Raw genomic sequence first — 12,271 nt, forward strand, 5'->3', positions numbered from 1 at the left:
AAAACTTTTGCGACTTTTGCGATTGTCGCAAAAACTTTTGCGACTTTTGCGATTGTCGCAAAAACTTTTGCGACTTTTGCGACTTTTGCGATTGTCGCAAAAACTTCTGCGACTTTTGCTATTGTCGCAAAAACTTTTGCAACTTTTGCGATTGTCGCAAAAACTTTTGCGACTTTTGCGATTGTCGCAAAAACTTTTGCGACTTTTGCGATCGTCGCAAATACTTCTGCGACTTTTGCGATTGTAACAAAAACTTTTGCGACTTTTGCGATTGTCGCAAAAACTTCTGCGACTTTTACGATTGTCGCAAAAACTTCTGTGACTTTTGCGATTGACGCAAAAACTTTTGCAACTTTTGCGATTGTCGCAAAAACTTTTGCGACTTTTGCGATTGTCGCAAAAACTTTTGCGACTTTTGCGATTGTCGCAAAAACTTCTGCGACTTTTGCGATTGTCGCAAAAACTTCTGCGACTTTTGCGATTGTCGCAAAAATTTTTGCGACTTTTGCGATTGTCGCAAAAACTTTTGCGACTTTTGCGATTGTCGCAAAAACTTTTGCGACTTTTGCGATTGTCGCAAAATCTTCTGCGACTTTTGCAATTGTCGCAAAAACTTTTGCGACTTTTGCGATTGTCGCAAAAACTTTTGCGACTTTTGCGATTGTCGCAAAAACTTCTGCGACTTTTGCGATTGTCGCAAAAACTTTTGCGACTTTTGCGATTGTCGCAAAAACGATTGTCGCAAAAACTTTTGCAACTTTCGCGACTGTCGCAAAAACTTCTGCGACTTTTACGATTGTCGCAAAAACTTCTGTGACTTTTGCGATTGACGCAAAAACTTTTGCGACTTTTGCGATTGTCGCAAAAACGATTGTCGCAAAAACTTTTGCAACTTTTGCGACTGTCGCAAAAACTTCTGCGACTTTTGCGATTGTAACAAAAACTTTTGCGACTTTTGCGATTGTCGCAAAAACTTTTGCTACTTTTGCGATTGTCGCAAAAACTTCTGCGACTTTTGCGATTGTCGCAAAAACTTTTTTGACTTTTGCGATTGTCGCAAAACCTTTGGCGACTTTTGCGATTGTCGCAAAAACTTTTGCGACTTTTGCGATTGTCGCAAAAACTTTTGCGACTTTTGCGATTTTAACAAAAACTTTTTGCGACTTTTGCGATTGTCGCAAAAACTTCTGCGACTTTTGCGATTGTCGTAAAAACTTTTGCGACTTTTGCGATTGTCGCAAAAACTTTTGCGACTTTTGCGATTGTCGCAAAAACGATTGTCGCAAAAACTTTTGCGACTTTTGCGATTGTCGCAAAAACTTCTGCGACTTTTGCGATTGTCGCAAAAACTTTTGCGACTTTTGCGACTGTCGCAAAAACTTCTGTGACTTCTGCGAATGTCGCATAAACTTTTGCGACTTTTGCGATTGTCGCAAAATTTTCTGCGACTTTTGCGATTGTCGCAAAAACTTCTGCGACTTTTGCGATTGTCGCAAAAACTTTTGCGACTTTTGCGATTGTCGCAAAAGTTTTTGCGACTTTTGCGATCGTCGCAAATACTTCTGCGACTTTTGCGATTGTAACAAAAACTTTTGCTACTTTTGCGATTGTCGCAAAAACTTTTGCGACTTTTGCGATTGTCGCAAAAACTTCTGCGACTTTTGCGATTGTCGCAAAAACTTTTGCGACTTTTGCGATTGTCGCAAAAACTTCTGCGACTTTTGCGACTGTCGCAAAAACTTCTGCGACTTTTGCGATTGTCGCAAAAACTTTTGCGACTTTTGCGATTGTAACAAAAACTTTTGCGACTTTTGCGATTGTCGCAAAAACTTTTGCGACTTTTGCGATTGTCGCAAAAACTTCTGCGACTTTTGCGATTGTCGCAAAAACTTTTGCGACTTTTGCGATTGTCGCAAAAACTTCTGCGACTTTTGCGATTGTCGCAAAAACTTTTGCGACTTTTGCGACTTTTGCGATTGTCGCAAAAACTTCTGCGACTTTTGCGATTGTCGCAAAAACTTTTGCGACTTTTGCGATTGTCGCAAAAACTTTTTGCGACTTTTGCGATTGTCGCAAAAACTTCTGCGACTTTTGCGATTGTCGCAAAAACTTTTTGCGACTTTTGCGATTGTCGCAAAAACTTCTGCGACTTTTGCGATTGTCGCAAAAACGATTGTCACAAACACTTTTGCGTCTTTTGCGATTGTCGCAAAAACTTCTGCGACTTTTGCGACTTTTGCGATTGTCGCAAAAACTTTTGCGACTTTTGCGATTGTCGCAAAAACTTCTGCGACTTTTGCTATTGTCGCAAAAACTTCTGCGACTTTTGCGATTGTCGCAAAAACTTTTGCGACTTTTGCGATTGTAACAAAAACTTTTGCGACTTTTGCGATTGTCGCAAAAACTTTTGCGACTTTTGCGATTGTCGCAAAAACTTCTGCGACTTTTGCGATTGTCGCAAAAACTTTTGCGACTTTTGCGATTGTCGCAAAAACTTCTGCGACTTTTGCGATTGTCGCAAAAACTTTTTGCGACTTTTGCGATTGTCGCAAAAACTTTTGTGACTTTTGCGATTATAACAAAAACTTTTGCGACTTTTGCGACTGTCGCAAAAACTTCTGCAACTTTTGCGACTGTCGCAAAAACTTTTGCGACTTTTGCGATTGTCGCAAAAACTTTTGCGACTTTTGCGATTGTAACAAAAACTTTTGCGACTTTTGCGATTGTCGCAAAAACTTTTTGCGACTTTTGCGATTGTCGCAAAAACTTTTGCAACTTTTGCGATTGTCGCAAAAACTTTTGCGACTTTTGCGATTGTCGCAAAAACGATTGTCGCAAAAACTTTTGCGACTTTTGCGATTGTCGCAAAAACGATTGTCGCAAAAACTTGCGATTGTCGCAAAAACTTTTGCGACTTTTGCGATTGTAACAAAAACTTCTGCGACTTTTGCGACTGTCGCAAAAACTTCTGCGACTTTTGCGATTGTCGCAAAAACTTTTGCGATTGTCGCAAAAACTTTTGCAACTTTTGCGATTGTCGCAAAAACTATTGTCACAAACACTTTTGCGACTTTTGCGATTGTCGCAAAAACTTCTGCGACTTTTGCGATTGTCGCAAAAAATTTTGCGACTTTTGCGATTGTCGCAAAAACTTTTGCGACTTTTGCGATTGTCGCAAAAAATTTTGCTACTTTTGCGATTGTCGCAAAAACTTTTGCGACTTTTGCGATTGTCGCAAAAACTTTTGCGACTTTTGCGACTTTTGCGATTGTCGCAAAAACTTCTGCGACTTTTGCGATTGTCGCAAAAACTTCTGCGACTTTTGCGATTGTCGCAAAAACTTTTGCGACTTTTGCGATTGTCGCAAAAACTTTTGCGACTTTTGCGATTGTCGCAAAAACTTTTGCGACTTTTGCGACTTTTGCGATTGTCGCAAAAACTTCTGCGACTTTTGCTATTGTCGCAAAAACTTTTGCAACTTTTGCGATTGTCGCAAAAACTTTTGCGACTTTTGCGATTGTCGCAAAAACTTTTGCGACTTTTGCGATCGTCGCAAATACTTCTGCGACTTTTGCGATTGTAACAAAAACTTTTGCGACTTTTGCGATTGTCGCAAAAACTTCTGCGACTTTTACGATTGTCGCAAAAACTTCTGTGACTTTTGCGATTGACGCAAAAACTTTTGCAACTTTTGCGATTGTCGCAAAAACTTTTGCGACTTTTGCGATTGTCGCAAAAACTTTTGCGACTTTTGCGATTGTCGCAAAAACTTCTGCGACTTTTGCGATTGTCGCAAAAACTTCTGCGACTTTTGCGATTGTCGCAAAAATTTTTGCGACTTTTGCGATTGTCGCAAAAACTTTTGCGACTTTTGCGATTGTCGCAAAAACTTTTGCGACTTTTGCGATTGTCGCAAAATCTTCTGCGACTTTTGCAATTGTCGCAAAAACTTTTGCGACTTTTGCGATTGTCGCAAAAACTTTTGCGACTTTTGCGATTGTCGCAAAAACTTCTGCGACTTTTGCGATTGTCGCAAAAACTTTTGCGACTTTTGCGATTGTCGCAAAAACGATTGTCGCAAAAACTTTTGCAACTTTCGCGACTGTCGCAAAAACTTCTGCGACTTTTACGATTGTCGCAAAAACTTCTGTGACTTTTGCGATTGACGCAAAAACTTTTGCGACTTTTGCGATTGTCGCAAAAACGATTGTCGCAAAAACTTTTGCAACTTTTGCGACTGTCGCAAAAACTTCTGCGACTTTTGCGATTGTAACAAAAACTTTTGCGACTTTTGCGATTGTCGCAAAAACTTTTGCTACTTTTGCGATTGTCGCAAAAACTTCTGCGACTTTTGCGATTGTCGCAAAAACTTTTTTGACTTTTGCGATTGTCGCAAAACCTTTGGCGACTTTTGCGATTGTCGCAAAAACTTTTGCGACTTTTGCGATTGTCGCAAAAACTTTTGCGACTTTTGCGATTTTAACAAAAACTTTTTGCGACTTTTGCGATTGTCGCAAAAACTTCTGCGACTTTTGCGATTGTCGTAAAAACTTTTGCGACTTTTGCGATTGTCGCAAAAACTTTTGCGACTTTTGCGATTGTCGCAAAAACGATTGTCGCAAAAACTTTTGCGACTTTTGCGATTGTCGCAAAAACTTCTGCGACTTTTGCGATTGTCGCAAAAACTTTTGCGACTTTTGCGACTGTCGCAAAAACTTCTGTGACTTCTGCGAATGTCGCATAAACTTTTGCGACTTTTGCGATTGTCGCAAAATTTTCTGCGACTTTTGCGATTGTCGCAAAAACTTCTGCGACTTTTGCGATTGTCGCAAAAACTTTTGCGACTTTTGCGATTGTCGCAAAAACTTTTGCGACTTTTGCGATCGTCGCAAATACTTCTGCGACTTTTGCGATTGTAACAAAAACTTTTGCTACTTTTGCGATTGTCGCAAAAACTTTTGCGACTTTTGCGATTGTCGCAAAAACTTCTGCGACTTTTGCGATTGTCGCAAAAACTTTTGCGACTTTTGCGATTGTCGCAAAAACTTCTGCGACTTTTGCGACTGTCGCAAAAACTTCTGCGACTTTTGCGATTGTCGCAAAAACTTTTGCGTCTTTTGCGATTGTAACAAAAACTTTTGCGACTTTTGCGATTGTCGCAAAAACTTTTGCGACTTTTGCGATTGTCGCAAAAACTTCTGCGACTTTTGCGATTGTCGCAAAAACTTTTGCGACTTTTGCGATTGTCGCAAAAACTTCTGCGACTTTTGCGATTGTCGCAAAAACTTTTGCGACTTTTGCGACTTTTGCGATTGTCGCAAAAACTTCTGCGACTTTTGCGATTGTCGCAAAAACTTTTGCGACTTTTGCGATTGTCGCAAAAACTTTTTGCGACTTTTGCGATTGTCGCAAAAACTTCTGCGACTTTTGCGATTGTCGCAAAAACTTTTTGCGACTTTTGCGATTGTCGCAAAAACTTCTGCGACTTTTGCGATTGTCGCAAAAACGATTGTCACAAACACTTTTGCGTCTTTTGCGATTGTCGCAAAAACTTCTGCGACTTTTGCGACTTTTGCGATTGTCGCAAAAACTTTTGCGACTTTTGCGATTGTCGCAAAAACTTCTGCGACTTTTGCTATTGTCGCAAAAACTTCTGCGACTTTTGCGATTGTCGCAAAAACTTTTGCGACTTTTGCGATTGTAACAAAAACTTTTGCGACTTTTGCGATTGTCGCAAAAACTTTTGCGACTTTTGCGATTGTCGCAAAAACTTCTGCGACTTTTGCGATTGTCGCAAAAACTTTTGCGACTTTTGCGATTGTCGCAAAAACTTCTGCGACTTTTGCGAATGTCGCAAAAACTTTTTGCGACTTTTGCGATTGTCGCAAAAACTTTTGTGACTTTTGCGATTATAACAAAAACTTTTGCGACTTTTGCGACTGTCGCAAAAACTTCTGCAACTTTTGCGACTGTCGCAAAAACTTTTGCGACTTTTGCGATTGTCGCAAAAACTTTTGCGACTTTTGCGATTGTAACAAAAACTTTTGCGACTTTTGCGATTGTCGCAAAAACTTTTTGCGACTTTTGCGATTGTCGCAAAAACTTTTGCAACTTTTGCGATTGTCGCAAAAACTTTTGCGACTTTTGCGATTGTCGCAAAAACGATTGTCGCAAAAACTTTTGCGACTTTTGCGATTGTCGCAAAAACGATTGTCGCAAAAACTTGCGATTGTCGCAAAAACTTTTGCGACTTTTGCGATTGTAACAAAAACTTCTGCGACTTTTGCGACTGTCGCAAAAACTTCTGCGACTTTTGCGATTGTCGCAAAAACTTTTGCGATTGTCGCAAAAACTTTTGCGACTTTTGCGATTGTCGCAAAAACTTTTGCGACTTTTGCGATTGTCGCAAAAATTTTTGCGACTTTTGCGATTGTCGCAAAAACGATTGTCGCAAAAACTTTTGCGACTTTTGCGATTGTCGCAAAAACTTCTGCGACTTTTGCGATTGTCGCAAAAACTTTTGCGACTTTTGCGATTGTCGCAAAAACGATTGTCACAAACACTTTTGCGACTTTTGCGATTGTCGCAAAAACTTCTACGACTTTTGCGATTGTCGCAAAAACTTTTGCGACTTTTGCGAATGTCGCAAAAACTTTTGCGACTTTTGCGATTGTCGCAAAAACTTCTGCGACTTTTGCGATTGTCGCAAAAACGATTGTCACAAAAACTTTTGCGACTTTTGCGATTGTCGCCAAAACTTTTGCGACTTTTGCGATTGTCGCAAAAACTTTTTGCGACTTTTGCGATTGTCGCAAAAAACTTCTGCGACTTTTGCGATTGTCGCAAAAACGATTGTCACAAACACTTTTGCGACTTTTGCGATTGTCGCAAAAACTTTTGCGACTTTTGCGATTGTCGTAAAAACTTTTGCGACTTTTGCTATTGTCGCAAAAACTTTTGCGACTTTTGCGATTGTCGCAAAAACGATTGTCGCAAAAACTTTTGCGACTTTTGCGATTGTCGCAAAAACTTTTGCGACTTTTGCGATTGTCGCAAAAACGATTGTCGCAAAAACTTTTGCGACTTTTGCGATTGTCGCAAAAACGATTGTCGCAAAAACTTTTGCGACTTTTGCGATTGTAGCAAAAACTTCTGCGACTTTTGCGACTGTCGCAAAAACTTCTGCGACTTTTGCGACTGTCGCAAAAACTTTTGCGACTTTTGCGATTGTCGCAAAAACTTTTGCGACTTTTGCGATTGTCGCAAAAACTTCTGCGACTTTTGCGATTGTCGCAAACACTTTTGCGACTTTTGCGATTGTCGCAAAAACTTCTGCGACTTTTGCGATTGTCGTAAAAACGATTGTCGCAAAAACTTTTGCGACTTTTGCGATTGTCGCAAAAACGATTGTCGCAAAAACTTTTGCGACTTTTGCGATTGTCGCAAAAACTTTTGCGACTTTTGCGATTGTCGCAAAAACGATTGTCGCAAAAACTTTTGCGACTTTTGCGATTGTCGCAAAAACGATTGTCGCAAAAACTTTTGCGACTTTTGCGATTGTCGCAAAAACTTTTGCGACTTTTGCGATTGTCGCAAAAACTATTGTCACAAAAACTTTTGCAACTTTTGCGATTGTCGCAAAAACTTCTGCGACTTTTGCGATTGTCGCAAAAACTTTTGCGACTTTTGCGATTGTCGCAAAAACTTTTTGCGACTTTTGCGATTGTCGCAAAAACGATTGTCGCAAAAACTTTTGCGACTTTTGCGATTGTCGCAAAAACTTCTGCGACTTTTGCGACTGTCGCAAAAACTTTTGCGACTTTTGCGATTGTCGCAAAAACTTTTGCGACTTTTGCGATTGTCGCAAAAACGATTGTCGCAAAAACTTTTGCGACTTTTGCGATTGTCGCAAAAACGATTGTCGCAAAAACTTTTGCGACTTTTGCGATTGTCGCAAAAACGATTGTCGCAAAAACTTGCGATTGTCGCAAAAACTTTTGCGACTTTTGCGATTGTAACAAAAACTTCTGCGACTTTTGCGACTGTCGCAAAAACTTCTGCGACTTTTGCGATTGTCGCAAAAACTTTTGCGATTGTCGCAAAAACTTTTGCGACTTTTGCGATTGTCGCAAAAACTTTTGCGACTTTTGCGATTGTCGCAAAAATTTTTGCGACTTTTGCGATTGTCGCAAAAACGATTGTCGCAAAAACTTTTGCGACTTTTGCGATTGTCGCAAAAACGATTGTCGCAAAAACTTGCGATTGTCGCAAAAACTTTTGCGACTTTTGCGATTGTAACAAAAACTTCTGCGACTTTTGCGATTGTCGCAAAAACTTCTGCGACTTTTGCGATTGTCGCAAAAACTTTTGCGACTTTTGCGATTGTCGCAAAAACGATTGTTGCAAAAACTTTTGCAACTTTCGCGATTGTCGCAAAAACTTCTGCGACTTTTACGATTGTCGCAAAAACTTCTGTGACTTTTGCGATTGACGCAAAAACTTTTGCGACTTTTGCGATTGTCGCAAAAACTTTTGCGACTTTTGCGATTGTCGCAAAAACGATTGTCGCAAAAACTTTTGCGACTTTTGCGATTGTCGCAAAAACTTCTGCGACTTTTGCGATTGTCGCAAAAACTTTTGCGACTTTTGCGATTGTCGCAAAAACTTCTGCGACTTTTGCGACTTTTGCGATTGTCGCAAAAACTTCTGCGACTTTTGCGATTGTCGCAATAACGATTGTCGCAAAAACTTTTGCGACTTTTGCGATTGTCGCAAAAACTTTTGCGACTTTTGCGATTGTCGCAAAAACTTCTGCGACTTTTGCGACTGTCGCAAAAACTTTTGCGACTTTTGCGATTGTCGCAAAAACTTTTGCGACTTTTGCGATTGTCGCAAAAACTTTTGCGACTTTTGCGATTGTCGCAAAAACTTCTGCGACTTTTGCGACTGTCGCAAAATTTCTGCGACTTTTGCGATTGTCGCAAAAACTTTTGCGACTTTTGCGATTGTAACAAAAACTTTTGCGACTTTTGCGATTGTCGCAAAAACTTTTGCGACTTTTGCGATTGTCGCAAAAACTTCTGCGACTTTTGCGATTGTCGCAAAAACTTTTGCGACTTTTGCGATTGTAACAAAAACTTTTGCGACTTTTGCGACTGTCGCAAAAACTTCTGCGACTTTTGCGACTGTCGCAAAAACTTTTGCGACTTTTGCGATTGTCGCAAAAACTTCTGCGACTTTTGCGATTGTCGCAAAAACTTTTTGCGACTTTTGCGATTGTCGCTAAAACTTTTGCGACTTTTGCGATTGTAACAAAAACTTTTGCGACTTTTGCGACTGTCGCAATAACTTCTGCGACTTTTGCGACTGTCGCAAAAACTTTTGCGACTTTTGCGATTGTCGCAAAAACTTTTGCGACTTTTGCGATTGTAACAAAAACTTTTGCGACTTTTGCGATTGTCGCAAAAACTTTTGCGACTTTTGCGATTGTCGCAAAAACTTTTTGCGACTTTTGCGATTGTCGCAAAAACTTTTTGCGACTTTTGCGATTGTCGCAAAAACTTTTGCAACTTTTGCGATTGTCGCAAAAACTTTTGCGACTTTTGCGATTGTCGCAAAAACGATTGTCGCAAAAACTTCTGCGACTTTTGCGATTGTCGCAAAAACTTTTGCGACTTTTGCGATTGTCGCAAAAACTTTTGCAACTTTTGCGATTGTAACAAAAACTTTTGCGACTTTTGCGATTGTCGCAAAAACTTTTGCGACTTTTGCGATTGTCGCAAAAACTTCTGCGACTTTTGCGATTGTCGCAAAAACTTTTGCGACTTTTGCGATTGTCGCAAAAACGATTGTCACAAACACTTTTGCGACTTTTGCGATTGTCGCAAAAACTTCTACGACTTTTGCGATTGTCGCAAAAACTTTTGCGACTTTTGCGAATGTCGCAAAAACTTTTGCGACTTTTGCGATTGTCGCAAAAACTTCTGCGACTTTTGCGATTGTCGCAAAAACGATTGTCACAAAAACTTTTGCGACTTTTGCGATTGTCGCAAAAACTTTTGCGACTTTTGCGATTGTCGCAAAAACTTTTTGCGACTTTTGCGATTGTCGCAAAAAACTTCTGCGACTTTTGCGATTGTCGCAAAAACGATTGTCACAAACACTTTTGCGACTTTTGCGATTGTCGCAAAAACTTTTGCGACTTTTGCGATTGTCGTAAAAACTTTTGCGACTTTTGCTATTGTCGCAAAAACTTTTGCGACTTTTGCGATTGTCGCAAAAACGATTGTCGCAAAAACTTTTGCGACTTTTGCGATTGTCGCAAAAACTTTTGCGACTTTTGCGATTGTCGCAAAAACGATTGTCGCAAAAACTTTTGCGACTTTTGCGATTGTCGCAAAAACGATTGTCGCAAAAACTTTTGCGACTTTTGCGATTGTAGCAAAAACTTCTGCGACTTTTGCGACTGTCGCAAAAACTATTGCGACTTTTGCGACTGTCGCAAAAACTTTTGCGACTTTTGCGATTGTCGCAAAAACTTTTGCGACTTTTGCGATTGTCGCAAAAACTTCTGCGACTTTTGCGATTGTCGCAAACACTTTTGCGACTTTTGCGATTGTCGCAAAAACTTCTGCGACTTTTGCGATTGTCGTAAAAACGATTGTCGCAAAAACTTTTGCGACTTTTGCGATTGTCGCAAAAACGATTGTCGCAAAAACTTTTGCGACTTTTGCGATTGTCGCAAAAACTTTTGCGACTTTTGCGATTGTCGCAAAAACGATTGTCGCAAAAACTTTTGCGACTTTTGCGATTGTCGCAAAAACGATTGTCGCAAAAACTTTTGCGACTTTTGCGATTGTCGCAAAAACTTTTGCGACTTTTGCGATTGTCGCAAAAACTATTGTCACAAAAACTTTTGCAACTTTTGCGATTGTCGCAAAAACTTCTGCGACTTTTGCGATTGTCGCAAAAACTTTTGCGACTTTTGCGATTGTCGCAAAAACTTTTTGCGACTTTTGCGATTGTCGCAAAAACGATTGTCGCAAAAACTTTTGCGACTTTTGCGATTGTCGCAAAAACTTCTGCGACTTTTGCGACTGTCGCAAAAACTTTTGCGACTTTTGCGATTGTCGCAAAAACTTTTGCGACTTTTGCGATTGTCGCAAAAACGATTGTCGCAAAAACTTTTGCGACTTTTGCGATTGTCGCAAAAACGATTGTCGCAAAAACTTTTGCGACTTTTGCGATTGTCGCAAAAACTTCTGCGATTTTTGCGATTGTCGCAAAAACGATTGTCACAAAAACTTTTGCAACTTTTGCGATTGTCGCAAAAACTTTTGCGACTTTTGCGATTGTCGCAAAAACTTTTGCGACTTTTGCGATTGTCGCAAAAACTTCTGCGACTTTTGCGATTGTCGCAAAAATGATTGTCACAAAAACTTTTGCGACTTTTGCGATTGTCGCAAAAACTTCTGCGACTTTTGCGACTGTCGCAAAAACTTTTGCGACTTTTGCGATTGTCGCAAAAACTTCTGCGACTTTTGCGATTGTCGCAAAACTTTTTGCGACTTTTGCGATTGTCGCAAAAAACTTCTGCGACTTTTGCGATTGTCGCAAAAACGATTGTCGCAAAAACTTTTGCGACTTTTGCGATTGTCGCAAAAACTTCTGCGACTTTTGCGATTGTCGCAAAAACGATTGTCACAAAACTTTTGCGACTTTTGCGATTGTCGCAAAAACTTCTGCGACTTTTGCGATTGTCGCAAAAACTTTTGCGACTTTTGCGATTGTCGCAAAAACGATTGTCGCAAAAACTTTTGCGACTTTTGCGATTGTCGCAAAAACTTCTGCGACTTTTGCGATTGTCGCAAAAACTTTTGCGACTTTTGCGATTGTCGCAAAAACTTTTGCGACTTTTGCGATTGTCGCAAAAACTTTTTGCGACTTTTGCGATTGTCGCAAAAACTTTTGCGACTTTTGCGATTGTCGCAAAAACTTTTGCGATTGTCGCAAAAAGTTTTGCGAATTTTGCGATTGTCGCAAAAACGATTGTCGCAAAAACTTTTGCGACTTTTGCGATTGTCGCAAAAACGATTGTCGCAAAAACTTTTGCGACTTTTGCGATTGTCGCAAAAACTTCTGCGACTTTTGCGATTGTCGAAAAAACGATTGTAACAAAAACTTTTGCGACTTTTGCGATTGTCGCAAAAACTTTTTGCGACTTTTGCGATTGTCGCAAAAACTTCTGCGACTTTTGCGATTGTCGCAAAAA

Source organism: Anopheles gambiae, chromosome 2, assembly GCF_943734735.2.
Source record: "Anopheles gambiae chromosome 2, idAnoGambNW_F1_1, whole genome shotgun sequence".
NCBI classification, from domain to species: Eukaryota; Metazoa; Arthropoda; class Insecta; order Diptera; family Culicidae; genus Anopheles; species Anopheles gambiae.